This window comes from Haliotis rubra, unplaced genomic scaffold (genome assembly GCF_003918875.1).
Source record: "Haliotis rubra isolate DU_JTF1 unplaced genomic scaffold, ASM391887v1 Scf959, whole genome shotgun sequence".
Taxonomy (NCBI): Eukaryota; Metazoa; Mollusca; class Gastropoda; order Lepetellida; family Haliotidae; genus Haliotis; species Haliotis rubra.
In genome coordinates, this window is record NW_025767700.1 from 63953 (window position 1) to 77927 (window position 13975).

Consider the following 13975-nt stretch of genomic DNA (forward strand, 5'->3'; position numbering starts at 1 on the left):
TTAATTGTGTGTGACAGGAATATTTACTGCCCCCACCACCTCCAGGTCCTACTGCCAGTTGTGTGGGCCGATTTGGGGTAATGAGTATCAAGTGTCGCCAAATCTATTTTGAGAGCAGGCAGGGATACCAGCTAAGGGTAGCATCTCTTGATATTCCTATGGCTGGACAACTGGATCTCAAAAAAAAATAATCCAAAGTTATTTATATTCTCCAAAATCCAAAGGTTGTGACTGCACTATATGTGGAAATTTAATTGATGTCGCATATATATAATGTAACAAGCAGAAAGTGTCATCAATATCCCCCGCAGCATCCTCATAGCCACAGCCTCCATGAAAAGTTACGTTTCCACGGAAACCGGAAAAATAAAATTCATATCTTGGTCTAAACCCCAAAAGGCACATCTATGGATCATACTTGACATATGTTCCAAGTTTGATGAAGCTTGCATGTATAGTTTGGAAGATCTGCTCCGGACAAGATGACTGACTGAGTTGGTTTTACGCCGCTTTTAGCAATATTCCAGCAACATCACGGCGGGGGGACACCCGAAATGGGCTTCACACATTGTACCCATGTGGGGATTCGAACCCGGGTCTTCGGCGTGACGAGCCAACGCTTTAACCATTAGGCTACCCTACTGCCCCCCCGGACAAGATGACATCCTCATGGTCACAACAGCCTAAGTCACGTTTCCATGGAAACCACAAAAAATAAAATTCATATCTGGGTCTTACCATCACATGGCACATTTATCGATCGTGCTTGATATGTGTACCAAGTTTGATGAAGCTAGCATGTATAATTTAGGAGCTTTGCTTCGGACAAGATGACATTCTCATAGTCACAGCCTAAGTCATGTTTCCATGGAAACAACAAAAAATAACATTCATATTTGGGTCAAACCCAAAAGGCACATGTAGGGATCATGGTTGACATGTGTACCAAGTTTGGTTAAGCTATCACGAATAGTTTAGGAGATATGCTTCGGACAAAGCGTGACGGACGCACGGACGGACGGAACTCGTTTCTATATTCCCGCAAATTCGTTGTTGCGGAGGATAACAATATGCCATCAGATCCCCATGACAATGTCTTTTTAAAGTTTATGGATAAAGTCACAAATGCCTACATTGTTGAGGTACACTGCTTTGAGCCTAATGATTTATATTTCTCTGTTTGTCTCTTCATCATGCAAATCAAGGATGACACAAAAACAACAGTAGCATGGCTTGTATTTTCTACTGACTTGTCTGAATTGGGAGAATTTCGAATGTCCTGGATGGAGAACAAAACAACACATCTTCACCACTTAAGTACTTTTCAATCATTGTATTCTGATTTGGACGAATGCTGTGTATATTTGCTTTCATCCTCATCAAAGTTCCAATTCATTTTTTACCCTGAGATGGAAAACTTTTCGAAATGATCCCCTCTCCTCGCCAGTGTAAAATGAAACAGTTAAAGAAAATACTCAGATTTTATAAGTCATCAGGTCTCTAGTGTAATCACACATGTTGTTTGTCTGGGGTGAGAGGACAGGCAGAAGCAGGAGGTCTTGGCTCAGTGTGGGGTCTTGGGGAGAGGTGGGGGGAGGCTCCCCATGAGTTAATATTAAACACTAGTGACAGCTAGAGATCAACTGATAATTACAAGCCATATTCTGGCTTGTGAATTCAGCAGATTGGTACAGACCCTGAAGCTGAGGAAATCTAGACTTGCCACATTTTCTAGACTTGTGTGGGCTTTCTTGGATATATTTGCTTCAGGGTCTGTACGAGAGACTAAGCAACAGCCTGAAGATTGGTTTTAAGAGGAACCGGGCTATGGATAATACCCTGCCTCACGAGAATAGAAGCACCGCCATTGGCTTTATCGCCTGGAGGTGAGAATGAATGGAATGAATTGTACTGGCGCAGCTCAAATTAATCAGTACTCTTCAGATATTTCTCTTGTAAACTAAACGCCGATGGTGTAAAATCTTGTGACAATAATTGTAGATCGTTAAAATTGTTCCCGAGGCCTCTGCAATTCCATTGTAATAACTTCATAAACATGTTAGGGAGCTTCAACTGGAGATCGTGAGCGCATGGGACTCCTACACCCTGTGTGTGAGTGAGTGATCTCTATAGCAAGTGGCTCAAATGAATTTTGAACCGTCACAGGAGGTGTCAACGAAGGAGACTCTTCCAAATGTTGAAGAGTCCTGTTCTTTCTTCTTAACTTTTTCCTTTCTTTATTTGAAAGGTGGGCAACACTCTGTGTTTCCTGAGTCGAATTGACATCGTCTGGTTGCGTTTCCTCAGTCTGAGAGGCTGATGTGCATTGATGATCGTTTGATATTTTATCATTGTCATCTAAGGTTATTGGATCAGCATTCAACCAAGATATAACAGTGTGACATTCAGTTGAAACTGAGTGAGATTTAGGAACAGGTGTCGGAGCAGAGGAAGTAACTGCGGCTGAGTATGTTGGACCGGTAGAAGATTTGGATTGGGCATTAACTACTTTCTTCGCTTCAAAGTATGAGACGTTGTTTGTACATTTGATTTTAAGAATTTTGGCTTCATGTTCAAACTTCGGGCAAGATTTTGATGATGCCAGGTGGTCACCACTGCAGTTTGAGCATTTTATGGTTTTATTGCAGTCAGTACTCTCATGACTTTCACTGCAGCGGGAGCATACAGATTTACCGTTGCAAGACCTTGCACAATGGCCACTGCAGCGGATTTGGTACATATACCTCCACTCAGATGTTACAGTATCCAGCTTTAATGGATTTGGGACGTGTAGTCATACAAAACGTGAAAAGATATGTGTTTGTTTTCACTATGTTTGATTCTTGTTTTTTAGTAAAACGCTTCACCATAGTAACGACTTGGTCCTTCAGCTCTGCCACAATCTCCTCTTCGGTCATATCCGACAGACAACGGGACCTGTCGCTTACAATACCTCTGCAAGTGTTGAGAGTCTTATGCACTGAGACAACAACCTGTTTGTTTACAAACTGCTGTAAGCCCAACAGATTGACAGATTGCTGACGCTTTGCACATTCAACCAAGAGTGAACCATTTCGGAGGCGAGTGACTTTCTTTACTTCCCCGCAGACACCTTGGATGCTCTTTGATACGGCAAAGGGATTGATATTTAATGGACTTCCATCATCAGTTGCAATAACCAAAACCTCGGCCAGGAATCATTCAATAAAGGGGATACACCTTCATCAGATGACGACGAAAGGTGTCTCCGCTTATTTGTTTTCGACGAACCAGAGTGTGTGTTGTGAGCCATGGTATAATAATAATGTTCGACAACCCTGCTCCCCACCCGCCATCGAGTGTCAACAAGGACGATGTTGCAGTGGAAACCTGACTGCAACACCAGGGCTACAGGGATGTTATACTCCAGAAATACAGACATAAATAGCTGAAAATTCTTAAAGATCACATGCCAGGCTGGTTCGGCCCATGACATTTGTCTCAAGAAAATCAGTTTTCCGAGATCCATATCACCAGATTGGCCCATGAGCCACCGCCTTCTGGCATAGGACTCTAGGCAAGTTAACGTATAATTAAATTGTAATCGTGAAATCGAAAAGGCCAATACCCTCAAAATGAGAAAATGTGCAAATATATATCCACCATGTACAGGGCTTGACGTGACCAGCCGATTCATAGAACCGGGCCAGTTCTACCACCCGTCTAGGTGAAGTAAGTGGCGAAGTGGTGTGTTGGGCAACAGGAACACCTGATCCTGGTTCCTGTGCCCTCAACCACCAGCCTCCCGTCCTCCACCGACACAGGGGCGCAACCCACGGCAAACGGGTTGGTGGACCAAATATACCCCCGGGTCCACAACGGGGGGTTGAAGAGCGCTTAGCGTTACCCAGCACCCACCACGAGGAGGTGGCTCTTCACGGGTGCCTAAAATACTGGAAGATTTTATATCCAATAATGACTTGTGAATGAATGAATGAATGAATGAATGAATCTCTTTATTTCCTCCAGATTATATTCCGAAGATCATTATAAACATGTACATGAAATATTTACAGCAACATAATCACAGCAATATATTCACAACACATTCATATAGTCATATATATGTACAAAGAAAAGATGAAAGGTCTAGAATGCACAGTTTAGTGAGGGAAGCAAGGAATATAGGTATTTACAGAAGAGGACAATCATACATCTCCATGACATTTCATCAATATCGTTAGTAACTAGTAGTTCACCCCCAGAAAATAGTGATAACATTTCATCTTCACATAATAATTCTATTTGTACATAAACATCCACATCAAAGAGATCTATAAGTTTTGAAAAGAAATCATTTCTGTTATACATATAGTGTTCACAGTGTAAAATTATATGGCAGTCATAATCATTACAATATCTTTTGCAGAGTTCACAATGTTTTGAGAATTTTCCCCTTGAGCTGATTTGTACACAAAACTGTAATGTATCTTTAAACTGTGGGTAAAAATACATCAAACAATACAATCTATGTACACCAAAGAAATTGTGGGTCAAGCGATATCTATTCATATCGTGCCTTACACACACGTGAGAAATCCATCGTTCAGTTTCAGATTTATTTATGCAATTAATAGTTATTCTTCGCCATGACGATTTACATGGAAACCTTCCAAAATCGAGATAGTCACTAAGATAATTGAAGAGATTGTATTTTAAACTGGTTTGAATAAGTGTGTCACATATACTGTGTAAGACAACTGTTCTGTTTTGAAAGGTGGCTAAATGTACACAGAAAATATCCTTAAATGAAGAGTTACACTTGCTGATGCACAGCTTGCCGAGAAATAATAGTCTACATTTATCTATATAACCATCCAAGCTCCACAATCCAAGGTTACCTAGCACTGAAGCAGAGGAAAAGCGCTTACCGAAACCCTGAATGCATCTGGCAAAATATCTCTGTGTACTTTCTACCCAGTCATAATCTTTACCTCGAAGAATGGGTAAAAGTTCACAACCGTAAAAGCTCGTTGGAAGTATAATTCTTTTCCATATTTTAACAGAAGAAGTAGGGTGGAGATCTTTACCATTTAAACCAAGACTTTTTAGAGAATTTACAGATTGTCGTGCTTTCTGGCAGTATGAATATACTCTAGATTTGGGGGATAGATCAGACGAAAGTAAAATGCCTCCATACTTAACACAATCACTTATTGGTATTTCTGAATCATCAAATTTGAAAGAATAATTACCCAGACGTTTCTTATATTTGCAGAAAATGACACAAGTGCTTTTAGAACCGTTATACGTTAGACGCCACTTACAAGCATAGCTGTAAACAGTATCAAGTGATGATTGAAGACCTTTTGGAGAGGTGGAAGCAAGTGTTGTGTCGTCAGCCAATAGAATACATGGGATATTAATGCCACTTACACAAATGCCCTTGTTCAAATCTCTAAGTTCACATATCAAATCATTAATAAAAACAAGGAAAAACCAGGAAGACAAGACTCTACCTTGCCCAACACCTTGCTTGATAACATATTCATTTGATCTCAGACCACAATATTGCACAAAAGCAGAGCTTGATGTATAACTTTGATATAGGAGCTGCCACATTTTGCCCTTTATACCCATTTGATATAGCCTTAAAAAGAGTCCATTATGCCATATGCGATCAAACGCCTTCTCATTGTCCATAAAGGCTGTATAAACTGGAGAACCTCTGCTTATATAATATGATAAGCTTTCGTTTAGAGTAAAAACTGAAGTGGTTGCTCCATGTTCCTTTCTAAACCCAAATTGGAGCTTGTCTGGAAATGAGGGTATGTATTCTTGTACCCAGATTTCTAGTCTAGCCATAAGAGTTAGAGTTATTCCTCTATAATTTTTTGGATCATTTTTCGCCTTTTTACCTTTATATATTGGGATAATTACACCTCTTCTGAAGGTGCTAGGGACATATGCAGATCCTAAAATAGAGTTAAAAAGTGCCGTTAATGTATTTACGATGTCATCGCCACCATAAATAAGATGTTCATTGTGAATACAGTCCGGGCCAGGGGATTTATTTTTGTGGAGATTACTGATATGTTCCTTTACTTCATCACTTTCAATATGTTTACATAAAATATCTTTTTGCATGAGGAATGTTTCTGGCTTATATTTCTAACCTTCCTGTTATTAGAAAGTTGCTATCAAATAATGGAGAGTAATGAGGTTTGGCGAGATCTGCAAAGTAATCACCCCATAGTTCACAAATATCTTCTGCTGTGTTTGCACATTTATGACCAAATACTAGCTCTTTAACAACTGGACTCTGTCGCCTCATTTTGCGAACTGATTTAAAGAAAGTACCTATATCAGCATCGGAGCACCTTTCTAATTCGCTACTTAAGTCTGACCGCTGTTTCCGTTTAGACTTACGATGTAATCGTCTAAATTCCCGCTTAGCTGATTTGTAATTAATATACAAAGGCGAGTTACCTGTCCTTGGTTTACCATCAACCAACCACTCGCGTCTAGCTACACGCATATTGTAATGCAAATCGTTTAGTCCGTCTGATTTCCAGTATGGCTTTAAATGTGCTTTAAAAACACCCGATGGAATACACCGGGAACTGGCGGATTGTAAAGCATTTATAACATTACATGTGTATGATTCAATTTCATGGGGAGGTAGGGGATGAGAGGGGATAGTAATTTCTGAGAGAAGTCGGGAACTCTCCTCGCTCTATACGTTAATGTCACATTGGTCAGCTTTATGCCATTTTGGAAAATAGAGGCTATCAGATTTGCTTACATGTTCCTGTTGTCTAGATACAGTAGCAAGACATGGGTAATGGTCAGATACAGCGTAGCTACAATCACCCATTACACAACAATAGGCAAGCTGATCGGTCAGGTGTGACGGGAGGAGTATGTAATCAATGAGCGATTTAAATCTGCTGTCCTTACTTCTAAATGTATGGTCAGGCCCATGGTTGCGTAATGTACTAACATCATGTATAAGATGCCGTTCTGTGATATAGTTATAAAGCACACTATCACATCGGGATAATATGTTTTTACAGATATCTGCATTGAGGTCACCCAGTATAAAAGTATCACCCTTTTGACTAAGGATATCATACATATCAAAGAGTTGTTCAACTGCATCTACATACACAGAGTGCAGAACATTAGTAGAAGGAAGTCGGGAAGATATTACATACATATCAGGATATCCATGTGCATATACAACTGCAGCAACAAAAAATTCTGTCTTGGTTGCAATTCTGCGCAGCCTCCAGGTGGACTTATTGTTACGCAGTATGGCAACACCGCCAGCACCTCGAGAAGAAGTTGTTTTGTTACATATAGATGAAATGAGTGAAAAACCATTAATATCATTGAGACTGCGGACATTATCTGGATTGAGCCAATGTTCTTGCACAGCAACAATATCAACATCATCTGGAATATTATTGACAATATCTTGACAATCATGTGTTAAGCCACGAAAATTCCATGATATTAAGCTTAAAGCCATGATATATAGGGAAACAAGGAGAAACTTACTCATTTTGATATGAATATCCATTATCACTATATTGCCAATAATTGTCCCGTTTCCTCTGTCGTGGTACATAGTCACGACATGTGATGTCAGCTGGCCAGAGGTTATCGTTCGTATCACCAGTGTAGTCGTCACACGTCATATTGACCTGCACTGTGAAGGTATCTGTTCCGTCATAGTATGAGCGCTTGCGTAGCAGTCTTGTGTACGTCACATGCACATATCGAGCATGTGCATAGTCGTGAATGAGCTGTTTCACACTGTCAAACGGTTTATCGGCCTTTATGTTAGATAAGACTACACGTTTAGTCTTTATCCTTGGTACACCTTCCAGCGTAGAGTAGGTTTTCGCCAGGGATTTTATCTGGTACGTTGTAGTTGTCTGTGGTTTGTCTGCGCGTTGATCCTGGAGAGTGTGGTGAGCTTGTGCTGTATGTTGTACAGAATGATGAGGCTGTACTTCTTGGGTCGTATCCATGTCCCCTTGAAACACAAGACCATGGACATTATCTGCATAGTACTTCCTCAGTTTATCCCTGTCAGAGAGATCAACCATGTTAGACATCTTATACAAGATGGAAATTTCCCAAGGCAGACTGGTCCTTATTTCAAACTTTATGCACATCAAAACTAAGGCCCGAATATTTCAGTGATATAACTGATCCTATTGAGTTTATTCTGACGTTTTAAATGAAATAGCTGATGAGTGTATACCAAAGTCCTCCACATGTACGGAAACCATGGTTTAATACAGGTTGTAGGCAAGCCAGAAAAGCGAGGAAAAGGGCAGAGAACTATTTCCGCCATCACCCAACTGTCCATAACTTAAATAAATTTAAAATACTCAACGCAAAGGCACGTCGTAGCTTCAAACAAAACAAACGCCAATCTTGGAGAAACTATGTTTTCAAAATTAATTCACGTACGCCAATGTCCAGAGTATGGAACATGGTTCAAAGAATTAAAGGCAAAGGTTAAAAATCTGCTGTTCACCATCTTAAAGATGGCGATAATTTAATAACTGACAAATCTCAAATTGCAGATAAAATTGGCGAAACTCTTGCCAAAAATTCATCATCGGCAAATTATGTCCCTGAGTTTCAGAGATATCAGAAACAACAGGAAAAGACAAAAGTTAATTTCGAATCAAATAATGGTGAAGACTATAATGGACTGTTTTCATTACATGAGCTATATACAGCTCTTGAGCAAGCTCATGACACTGCAGCGGGTGATGACAATATTCATTATCAGCTACTGAAACACTTACCTGAACCATGTCTGGTCACACTTTTAGATATATTTGACAAAATATGGACGTCCGGAAATTTTCCTCCCTCGTGGCGTAATGCCATTGTAGTCCCAATACCAAAACCTGGCAAGGATCATACAGATCCGTCAAATTACAGACCAATATCTCTAACTAGCTGTGTCTGTAAAACTATGGAACGTATGGTGAATAATAGATTAACTTGGTATCTTGAAACCAATAACCTTATAACAAATATTCAATGTGGTTTCAGGAAAAATCGTAGTACCATTCATCATTTGGTACGCTTAGAATCCTTTGTTAAAAATGCTATAGTAAATAAACAACATGCTGTATCAATTTTCATTGATCTTGAGAAAGCTTATGATACGACCTGGAAGCATGGCATTTTGAAGGATTGACATGATTTCGGTTTGAGAGGCCGTTTGCCTCTTTTAATATCACAGTTTTTAAAAGACAGACAATTTCAAGTCTGAGTGGGTTCAACCCTGTCTGATCATTACAATCAGGATCAGGGTGTCCCTCAAGGCAGTATTTTGTCTGTCACTTTATTTAGTATCAAAGATCAACAGTTTATCCAAGATTTTAAACGATTCAATCGATGGATCACTTTTTGTGGATGATTTTAATATTTCTTGTCGTGGTAAATATATGCATACTATTGAACGGCAATTGCAGTTGTGTTTACATCAAATAAATAAATGGTGTCTTGAAAACGGCTTTAAATTGTCCAAGTCTAAAACTAATTGTCTACACTTTTGTCGAAAATATAAGCCGCATAAAGACCCGGAACTATCTTTAACTGGCACTCCAATCAAAGTTGTCAAGGAGGCCAAGTTCTTGGGACTAATTTTCGACTCTCATTTAACTTTTTTGCTGCATATCAAATCACTTAAAGGTAAATGCCTGAAGCCCTTGATTTGTTGAAAGTTGTTTCCAACTCAAAGTGGGGAGGAGATCAAACTACCCTCCTCCACCTATATCGATCATTGGTCCACTCTAAACTTGATTATGGCTCCATCATATATGGTGGAGCCTGCAAAAGCAACCTAAAACTATTAGATTCTGTCCACCACCAAGGCTTAAGACTTTGTCTTTTAGAACCTCTCCTATTGATAGTCTCTATGTTGAGGCTGATGAGCCATCCCTTACCAAACGTCGTATCAAATTATCTTTACAGTATATAACAAAACTCTATTCTAACGAGTCTAATCCTGCATTTAACTGTGTTTTCAATCCTCCTTATGGGGATTTGTACAACAAAAAGCCTTCTCTTGTTCCGCCTCTTGGTTTAAGAATTAAACCATTTCTTTCTGCTGCCGGTATTGAGCTGGAAAATATATCTCCTTCCCGTCTTCTTTCTTCTCCTTGGCAACTGGTGAGGCCTGAAGTTGACCTAACTCTGACAAAGTTTAAGCAATCTGAAACTAATGAATTACAGTATAAACAAGAATATAATCAATTAAAAACATCAAACATAATACATACAAATATTTATTTACAGATGGGTCCAAGGACGGTGGCGCAGTGGCATGTGCCACTGTCATTGGATCCAGAAAAATATCTTCTAGAATACCTGATAACAGCTCTATATTTACAGCAGAAGCAAACGCCATCTTAACAGCTCTTAAATATATTCAAAGACATCCTAAACAATATATAATATTTCCCGACTCTCTTTCTTGCCTTCAGGCTATTAAAAATCTATCTTGCAAACATCTACTTTTAATTGAAATAATCGAATTATGTAATGATCTTGCTACTGGCCAATGCGACATCGTCTTCTGTTGGTTACCCAGTCACGTTGGCATTTCTTGGAACACAATGGCCGATCTTGCTGCCAAGGCAGCACTCAACAAATCTGTGACACCGCTTCTTATTCCATACTCTGATTACAAAGCTAGCATTAGAACCTACATCCGTGATCTGATGCAGAAGAAGTGGAACACCCAAGTAGGTATAAATATATTACATGAAATAAAACCTTATACTGGTTACACCTACTTGGGATGTCAATCCAGATTTGTAGAGGTCATTATGCGACGATGTCGCATTGGCCATACTAGATATACTCACGAATATTTACTGAAAGGCGAAGATACTCCGTTTTGCATCCCTGTGATGAAAGAATCACGGTCAAGCATGTCCTGCTTGACTGTTGAATATTCCATCACAAGGGATAAGTATTTTAATGTCAAAACATTGAAGGATCTTTTTTATAATGTTAATTATCATTTAATAGTTGAATTTTTAAAAGAATTAGATTTGTTGACTGATTTGTATATAGCTAAATATTTTATTGTTGGTAGTTTAGATTAGTAGCTGAGATTGTTAGTGGCTGTACCCTCAAAGGGGGTTGAAGTCGCGTAAAATTATTGTCCTCCTGAAAGGGTACGTAAGACCCAAAACTTTCAAAGTAAAATGTAAATTTACCACATTTTAAACGTAGTATCTTTGTTGTTTTAACTGCCGGCTAAATTTTCCTACAATCGCCAGCGGCTGAAGGGATGGTGTAATTCCAGCTAGGGTCCATGCAGGTAGCAAAGTAATGTAAGTCCCCATGGTTCCTAGTATGGTGATCTACCTTCAGTTGTTGGCGATCAATATCCCATTTTTATATTGTATTGTCCAAATATAATTTCTACTTTTAAAGATATATGCTAACTAGTTTTACCTAAATTGTGATAACCTAGTAATTTTACTGTCCTTCGTTGGCAAATTCTCATATATTATATGTATGCATTATGAATTTAGAATTAGTTTTAGTCACGATATGGCTGGAATAATGCCGATGTGACTTTAAATTTTAACTCACTCACTCACTCATATTACCTGTCCCCATGATTTTCGCATAGGGTTCCTACCTGTCCCCACATATATTTCATTTCAATATCAAAAGTTCTCGTCACGATATGGCTGAAATATTGCCGATGTGACGTTAAATATTAACTCACTCACTCACCCCTACCTGTCCCCATGATTTCCTGAACTGTTACATGGGTAATTATGTTGCTAAAATCATTAATCAAATTCACTGCATGAATGAAAGCAGTTTCATTTCACATTCACGTGAAGCAGTATAAAACATTCGTGTCGCATACATGTAAAAACGCCTATCGCATCCTGTCGCACGCATTGGCCTTTGAAGTAATTATGCACTTAATATACAAATTTTGTGATCTGAACAGTTTGCTATCAACAAAAGAAAAGCTTCAGCCTTGCTTTGCATTTTGGAGCAAAATTGCATGTAAAATGTATCTCATCTAATAAGTCGCTCCGTAAGGGAGATGTTTGCAAAAGTACAAACATTTTCCTTCATCATTTCCTTGAAAACCAGCATTTGGACATGATGTGGTAACATTATTAATCAATATATTGTAAAATGAGTTCATTGTGTGCATAGAAAACACTTTTTCAAAAATCTGAATTTTGCACTCATTGACCTTTGACCCCCAATTTGTGACCTAATTAGGCATTTGTGAGCTTAGCACACAACTTATTCATATTCAGCACGAACAACTTCCCCGGAATATGTGGTTTGCTTGATTTTACTCAAAATGCCTCATGCATTCACATTTCTGACAAATTTGACTAGTCTATAAAGACAATTTGATATTTTCATGATCTATAAAGTAGTTCACTTCGGAATCCATATATCCTCATTGAACATTCACCTCACACAATGGCACTCTAGTAGGGCGATGAACAGACCAAAATAGGCCGAATCGTTCACTTTGTGATACAAGCACCAGAATTGGCATGGACATAGAACTCTTGATCCTTAAGCTGATCAGATCATTTAGAGAAGCAAACTTTGCATTTTACTGTGAAACTCTGTCGCACCTGATCCCAGTGTTCTTTGCTAACAACAATGTGAATTATGCACGCTGTCTCACCATTCATCTGAAGGACATGCTTTGCCTAAACCAACTTCATCCAGAAAGTGCTGAAGAATTTAGATGTCCACAAAACCGAAAGTTCTCTGCCACGGCAATTGATCAAGCCTACGAACAGGCCTATGGAGTGATAAAGAAGACCCCCCAGTACTACGATGATGGATAGTAGCAGGCCCTCAAGTCAGCCAGGTTGTTGAAGAATGTAATGAGCAAGCATAAAACGATGACCCAACAATGGAAGAATTGGATCACCACGATGAAAAGAGATACAACAAAAAGAAGTTCATCGAAAAAGTTCACAACCTGACCAGAGCCATAGAAGATATAGGCAGTCCATTCACCGAGGAATCTTGTCATTTGATGACATTGGACACAAAATGTGTTCCTCAGTAAAAGGTCTAGCTACTCATTAGGGGTGGATATTGCAGAGAATTTTCATATTGCACTATATTGCGATGCGAAAGCATGTATTGCGATATGTATTGCAATATATTGCGTGAAGTATTTTTACACAAAAAACTGCTTATACTCGGGGTAATGCTTGATTTATAGAGCAAATACACAGCCAAATCACTATGCTTGATTAAGCTTTAATAACAACTTTTATTCATGATTAAAAATAAAAATGTGAATAATATTTGGTACAAATGAAAAAGGAAATATCCGACGATTTCCGAGTGTTGCGAAGTTTTGCGAAGTTTTCCGAATGCAAGTCAATATACCAGTTTTCGATCAGCGTATCGCAATACGTATCGTTTTCATGTCTGAACCGGTAAATACCGGTAAACCGGTTATATTGCGCAGCCCTACTACTCATCATGAAACAGGAAAACACCAGTTTAAAGTGTTCAGCTAGATTACAAACTGACAACCAAGGTTTATTCTGTCAACCAATAGGAAAAACCAAATTGACTTGTTCAATCTGCAAGGTGCCAAAGCATGAGAAAGCAGTGAAAGAAGACTGTCAACTGTTCTCGCTGTTGTTTATATCTTGCCAGAGTAGACAGTGTGACTTACAACACTTTTTCGAACACGAGATTCAACCCGTTCCATTTTCCCTGCGTGATAATGGAGAGCTTCACAGTTGTCAGAAATTACAACTGATAGAGATCCTGCAATCTGATGTAGATGTACCACAAATACAACCATCATAAATTAGATGGATATGTCCTCGCCAATGCTCACCCTCATCGTGTATGCAAGTCATTTAATGAGTATGCCTTAACAATCCCATCATCGAGACATATGCAATGACATATAAAAGAACAG

The 13975-nt window shown here is 39.0% G+C and overlaps 1 long non-coding RNA gene across 1 annotated transcript; it reads right to left on the bottom strand.

Moving 5' to 3' along the window:
- Positions 1–4708: 4708 nt before the first annotated feature.
- LOC124265043 lies at positions 4709–13609 on the bottom strand. Its single transcript, XR_006895324.1, has 3 exons — positions 13598–13609; positions 6241–6249; positions 4709–4861 (listed from the first exon to the last, which is right to left on the bottom strand). It is a non-coding gene; the product is annotated as an uncharacterized LOC124265043 (long non-coding RNA).
- Positions 13610–13975: the final 366 nt, after the last annotated feature.